At 33.5% G+C, this 7,500-nt stretch overlaps 1 non-coding gene across 1 annotated transcript; it reads left to right on the top strand.

Annotated features, from left to right (window-relative positions):
• Positions 1 to 148: 148 nt before the first annotated feature.
• Positions 149 to 4,108, top strand: LOC122322758. Its single transcript, XR_006246830.1, has one exon. It is a non-coding gene; the product is annotated as a large subunit ribosomal RNA (ribosomal RNA).
• Positions 4,109 to 7,500: the final 3,392 nt, after the last annotated feature.

Below are 7,500 nucleotides of genomic sequence, written 5' to 3'. Positions count from 1 at the left end.
ATGAAATGAAAGTTTTTTTTCATCTAGAATTGTCTCGATTATTATTGATGCGATAAGAAAACTGTTGTAAATATTATTATTCTTCAAGAATTAGTGTATTCATAATATTGAATATTATATCATAGTATTCAATAAAAATTGTTTTATACAACCTCAACTCATATGGGACTACCCCCTGAATTTAAGCATATTAATTAGGGGAGGAAAAGAAACTAACAAGGATTTTCTTAGTAGCGGCGAGCGAAAAGAAATCAGTTCAGCACTAAGTCACTTTGTCTATATGGCAAATGTGAGATGCAGTGTAAGGAACATCAATATTCTAGTATGAGAAATTAACGATTTAAGTCCTTCTTAAATGAGGCCATTTACCCATAGAGGGTGCCAGGCCCGTATAACGTTAATGATTACTAGATGATGTTTCCAAAGAGTCGTGTTGCTTGATAGTGCAGCACTAAGTGGGTGGTAAACTCCATCTAAAACTAAATATAACCATGAGACCGATAGTAAACAAGTACCGTGAGGGAAAGTTGAAAAGAACTCTGAATAGAGAGTTAAATAGTACGTGAAACTGCTTAGAGGTTAAGCCCGATGAACCTGAATATCCGTTATGGAAAATTCATCATTAGAATTGTAATATTTAATTAATATTATAATAATAGTGTGCATTTTTTCCATATAAGGACATTGTAATCTATTAACATAATTAATTTATCAAAAAATTGTGAATTATTGATTATTTCAATTATAGTGCTTGCATTATAACATGATATAAATGTCATAAATTTGATAAAGTGCTGATAGATTTATATGAATACAGTGCGTTAATTTTTCGGAATTATATAATGGCATAATTTTCAATGATTTTTGTGTTTATTATATGCACTTGTATGATTAACAATGCGAAAGATTCAGGATACCTTCGGGACCCGTCTTGAGACACGGACCAAGGAGTCTAACATATGTGCAAGTTATTGGGATATAAACCTAATAGCGTAATTAACTTGACTATTAATGGGATTAGTTTTTTAGCTATTTATAGTTAATTAACACAATCCCGGGGCGCTCTATATAGTTATGTATAATGATATTTATATTATTTATACCTCTAACTGGAACGTACCTTGAGCATATATGCTGTGACCCGAAAGATGGTGAACTATACTTGATCAGGTTGAAGTCAGGGGAAACCCTGATGGAAGACCGAAACAGTTCTGACGTGCAAATCGATTGTCAGAATTGAGTATAGGGGCGAAAGACCAATCGAACCATCTAGTAGCTGGTTCCTTCCGAAGTTTCCCTCAGGATAGCTGGTGCATTTAACTGTTGTATAAAATAATCTTATCTGGTAAAGCGAATGATTAGAGGCCTTAGGGTCGAAACGATCTTAACCTATTCTCAAACTTTAAATGGGTAAGAACCTTAACTTTCTTGATATGAAGTTTAAGGTTATGATATAATGTGCCCAGTGGGCCACTTTTGGTAAGCAGAACTGGCGCTGTGGGATGAACCAAACGTAATGTTACGGTGCCCAAATTAACAACTCATACAGATACCATGAAAGGCGTTGGTTGCTTAAAACAGCAGGACGGTGATCATGGAAGTCGAAATCCGCTAAGGAGTGTGTAACAACTCACCTGCCGAAGCAACTAGCCCTTAAAATGGATGGCGCTTAAGTTGTATACCTATACATTACCGCTAAAGTAGATGATTTATGTTACTTGTAATATAAATTTTGAAACTTTAGTGAGTAGGGAGGTACAATGGTGTGCATAGAAGTGTTTGGCGTAAGCCTGCATGGAGCCCGCCATTGGTACAGATCTTGGGTGGTAGTAGCAAATAATCGAATGAGACCTGGGAGGACTGAAGTGGAGAAGGGTTTCGTGTGAACAGTGGTTGATCACGAGTTAGTCGGTCCTAAGTTCAAGGCGAAAGCCGAAAATTTTCAAGTATAGAAAAATCAAAATATATTTTGCATCATACCGATTTTTATACACTTGAATAATTTTGAACGAAAGGGAATACGGTTCCAATTCCGTAACCTGTTGAGTATCCGTTTGTTATTAAATATGGGCCTCGTGCTCATCCTGGCAACAGGAACGACCATAAAGAAGCCGTCGAGAGGTATCGGAAGAGTTTTCTTTTCTGTTTTATAGCCGTACTACCATGGAAGTCTTTCGCAGAGAGATATGGTAGATGGGCTAGAAGAGCATGACATATACTGTTGTGTCGATATTTTCTCCTCGGACCTTGAAAATTTATGGTGGGGATACGCAAACTTCTCAACAGGCCGTACCAATATCCGCAGCTGGTCTCCAAGGTGAAGAGTCTCTAGTCGATAGAATAATGTAGGTAAGGGAAGTCGGCAAATTAGATCCGTAACTTCGGGATAAGGATTGGCTCTGAAGATTGAGATAGTCGGGCTTGATTGGGAAACAATAACATGGTTTATGTGCTCGTTCTGGGTAAATAGGGTTTCTATCATTTATGGTAGATTCTTGTTCCCCGGATAGTTTAGTTACGTAGCCAATTGTGGAACTTTCTTGCTAAAATTTTTAAGAATACTAATTGGGCAACTGATTAGTTCTTTTAAATTATAACGATTATCAATTAACAATCAATTCAGAACTGGCACGGACTTGGGGAATCCGACTGTCTAATTAAAACAAAGCATTGTGATGGCCCTAGCGGGTGTTGACACAATGTGATTTCTGCCCAGTGCTCTGAATGTCAAAGTGAAGAAATTCAAGTAAGCGCGGGTCAACGGCGGGAGTAACTATGACTCTCTTAAGGTAGCCAAATGCCTCGTCATCTAATTAGTGACGCGCATGAATGGATTAACGAGATTCCTACTGTCCCTATCTACTATCTAGCGAAACCACAGCCAAGGGAACGGGCTTGGAATAATTAGCGGGGAAAGAAGACCCTTTTGAGCTTGACTCTAATCTGGCAGTGTAAGGAGACATAAGAGGTGTAGAATAAGTGGGAGATATTAGACTTCGGTTTGGTATCGACAATGAAATACCACTACTCTTATTGTTTCCTTACTTACTTGATTAAATGGAACGTGTATCATTTCCTAGCCATTATACGGATGTATTTATTATATCTTATGGTATTGGGTTTTGATGCAAGCTTCTTGATCAAAGTATCACGAGTTTGTTATATAATCGCAAACAAATTCTTTAATAAGAAAATGCATTTATGTATTTTTGATTTAAAAATTTGGTATAACTCCAATTACTCAGGTATGATCCAATTCAAGGACATTGCCAGGTAGGGAGTTTGACTGGGGCGGTACATCTCTCAAATAATAACGGAGGTGTCCCAAGGCCAGCTCAGTGCGGACAGAAACCACACATAGAGCAAAAGGGCAAATGCTGACTTGATCTCGGTGTTCAGTACACACAGGGACAGCAAAAGCTCGGCCTATCGATCCTTTTGGTTTAAAGAGTTTTTAACAAGAGGTGTCAGAAAAGTTACCATAGGGATAACTGGCTTGTGGCGGCCAAGCGTTCATAGCGACGTCGCTTTTTGATCCTTCGATGTCGGCTCTTCCTATCATTGTGAAGCAAAATTCACCAAGCGTTGGATTGTTCACCCATGCAAGGGAACGTGAGCTGGGTTTAGACCGTCGTGAGACAGGTTAGTTTTACCCTACTAATGACAAAACGTTGTTGCGACAGCATTCCTGCGTAGTACGAGAGGAACCGCAGGTACGGACCAATGGCACAATACTTGTTCGAGCGAACAGTGGTATGACGCTACGTCCGTTGGATTATGCCTGAACGCCTCTAAGGTCGTATCCGTGCTGGACTGCAATGATAAATAAGGGGCAATTTGCATTGTATGGCTTCTAAACCATTAAAAGTTTATAATTTATTTTATAAACGACAATGGATGTGATGCCAATGTTATTTGTAACATAGTAAATTGGGAGGATCTATGATCACCTGATGCCGTGCTAGTTACATATTTAAACATTATTTAATACAATGACAAAGCCTAGAATCAATTGTAAACGACTTTTGTAACAGGCAAGGTGTTGTAAGTGGTTGAGCAGCTGCCATACTGCGATCCACTGAAGCTTATCCTTTGCTTGATGATTCGAAAATGTTAATAAAACAACAAATATAAAATATAATATGTGTGTTATGGTTGTTAAACACCAACTAAAACATATATATATATATATATTGTATGAGTTGTTTAAAGGTGCCATATTTGTTAATTTACTTATGATATTTTATATATTTCTTTGTAAGTTGATAATGTGTGGACCGGACCTTAAGAAAATGTTATATACAAAAAGCTTTTTGATGATGCAATACAAAATTTATGTTATTTTATAAATAACATTCTTTTCAGAATAATTGAATTGTTATTGAAAGGAATAAAGAAATTAAATTGTTTTAAACAAAACAGAGAAAGAAGAACACACATTTTATTATATATATGAGTATATATATATATATATATATATATATATATATATATATATATATGATAACTGCGAAAGGCAATAGTAGAAAACACAAAAAAATAAATATATGAAATCATATTAAAAATATATTATAATTCAATCAATGGAGAACAGTAATATGCGAATGAAAAATTTACACTCTTAAACATAAATGTTATATTTAGTGTGAAATAGAAGTTTATATTTTATTTGATATTGCATAATAATAATAAACCGATTAATAAAATTTACACTCATGAGACTTGGAATTGTTATGAAATTCAATTCAGTGTTTTCCAATACAAAATGTCAAATAATATCATGAAACATATAAATTACATGTTAGATAATAACATATGACACAAACAATGTGATATAATAGAATTTAACATGTAAAATAAATGTTGGGTAATAACGTATGGAACAACTCTACTACAATAAAAAATGTTTGCTATAGACAAAATTATATATGGAAATCACATGATTGTGGAGTATTGTCTTGCCGGCAGCCGTCAATTATAGTTCAAATTATTAAATATTTAAGTTATTCGTGTGTTATATTTAAATTAATACATGAAGAATTAATAGTGAGTGGTTGCATTTGAAAAAAGTATCATTCTTAAGGAAATGGTGTTCAAAAACCTATATATGGAGTGGTGTCGCGCACGGCAAGTCATATGAGAAAAAGTAAAAGTAACAAAATAATATGACTGTGGAGTATTGTCTTGCCGGCATGGGTCATTTATTGGGCAAATTATGAAATGTTATGAAATTCAATTCAGTGTTTTCCAATACAAAATGTCAAATAATATCATGAAACATATAAATTACATGTTAGATAATAACATATGACACAAACAATGTGATATAATAGAATTTAACATGTAAAATAAATGTTGGGTAATAACGTATGGAACAACTCTACTACAATAAAAAATGTTTGCTATAGACAAAATTATATATGGAAATCACATGATTGTGGAGTATTGTCTTGCCGGCAGCCGTCAATTATAGTTCAAATTATTAAATATTTAAGTTATTCGTGTGTTATATTTAAATTAATACATGAAGAATTAATAGTGAGTGGTTGCATTTGAAAAAAGTATCATTCTTAAGGAAATGGTGTTCAAAAACCTATATATGGAGTGGTGTCGCGCAAGGCAAGTCATATGAGAAAAACTAAAGTAACAAAATAATATGACTGTGGAGTATTGTCTTGCCGGCATGGATAATTTATTGGGCAAATTATGAAATGTTATGAAATTCAATTCAGTGTTTTCCAATACAAAATGTCAAATAATATCATGAAACATATAAATTACATGTTAGATAATAACATATGACACAAACAATGTGATATAATAGAATTTAACATGTAAAATAAATGTTGGGTAATAACGTATGGAACAACTCTACTACAATAAAAAATGTTTGCTATAGACAAAATTATATATGGAAATCACATGATTGTGGAGTATTGTCTTGCCGGCAACCGTCAATTATAGTTCAAATTATTAAATATTTAAGTTATTCGTGTGTTATATTTAAATTAATACATGAAGAATTAATAGTGAGTGGTTGCATTTGAAAAAAGTATCATTCTTAAGGAAATGGTGTTCAAAAACCTATATATGGAGTGGTGTCGCGCAAGGCAAGTCATATGAGAAAAAGTAAAAGTAACAAAATAATATGACTGTGGAGTATTGTCTTGCCGGCATGGATAATTTATTGGGCAAATTATGAAAAAATGAAGTTAATCTTGTATTATATTTTATTTAATACATGAAGAATTAATGTTGGGTGGTAGCATTTGAAAAAAGTATCATGCTTAAAGAGATGGTGTTCAAAAACCTATATATGGAGTGGTGTCGCGCAAGGCAAGTCATATGAGAAAAAGTAAAAGTAACAAAATAATATGACTGTGGAGTATTGTCTTGCCGGCATGGATAATTTATTGGGCAAATTATGAAAAAATGAAGTTAATCTTGTATTATATTTAATTTAATACATGAAGAATTAATGTTGGGTGGTAGCATTTGAAAAAAGTATCATGCTTAAAGAGATGGTGTTCAAAAACCTATATATGGAGTGGTGTCGCGCAAGGCAAGTCATATGAGAAAGAGTAAAAGTAACAAAATAATATGACTGTGGAGTATTGTCTTGCCGGCATGGATAATTTACTGGGCAAATTATGAAATAATGAAGTTAATCTTGTATTATATTTAATTTAATACATGAAGAATTAATGTTGGGTGGTAGCATTTGAAAAAAGTATCATGCTTAAAGAGATGGTGTTCAAAAACCTATATATGGAGTGGTGTCGCGCAAGGCAAGTCATATGAGAAAAAGTAAAAGTAACAAAATAATATGACTGTGGAGTATTGTCTTGCCGGCATGGATAATTTATTGGGCAAATTATGAAATAATGAAGTTAATCTTGTATTATATTTAATTTAATACATGAAGAATTAATGTTGGGTGGTAGCATTTGAAAAAAGTATCATGCTTAAAGAGATGGTGTTCAAAAACCTTTATATGGAGTGGTGTCGCGCAAGGCAAGTCATATGAGAAAGAGTAAAAGTAACAAAATAATATGACTGTGGAGTATTGTCTTGCCGGCATGGATAATTTATTGGGCAAATTATGAAATAATGAAGTTAATCTTGTATTATATTTAATTTAATACATGAAGAATTAATGTTGGGTGGTAGCATTTGAAAAAAGTATCATGCTTAAAGAGATGGTGTTCAAAAACCTTTACATGGTGAGTGGTGTGTGCTCATCTATTATATGAAGATTTCATATAATTTATTAAAGATTATGTTATACGCTCATGTTTGTGTTTGAGTATGTTCGTTCGTTATTAATAATAATTGCTTGGCTGCGATAAAAAAAGATAATTGCGGAATTTGCCAAGGTATGTTGTTGGAAATATTGTATTAAAATCTTTATTTCCACAATATATTATAATAGGTTTCCTTTTATCGTTAATTTCTCTCTTATAACAAACAAATGTAACCGATTGAAAATTGATATAGCAG

Source organism: Drosophila grimshawi, unplaced genomic scaffold, assembly GCF_018153295.1.
Source record: "Drosophila grimshawi isolate 15287-2541.00 unplaced genomic scaffold, ASM1815329v1 contig_60, whole genome shotgun sequence".
NCBI classification, from domain to species: Eukaryota; Metazoa; Arthropoda; class Insecta; order Diptera; family Drosophilidae; genus Drosophila; species Drosophila grimshawi.
The sequence above is the reverse complement of the archived record's forward strand: the minus strand, read 5'-3'. Positions and strand labels throughout refer to the sequence as shown.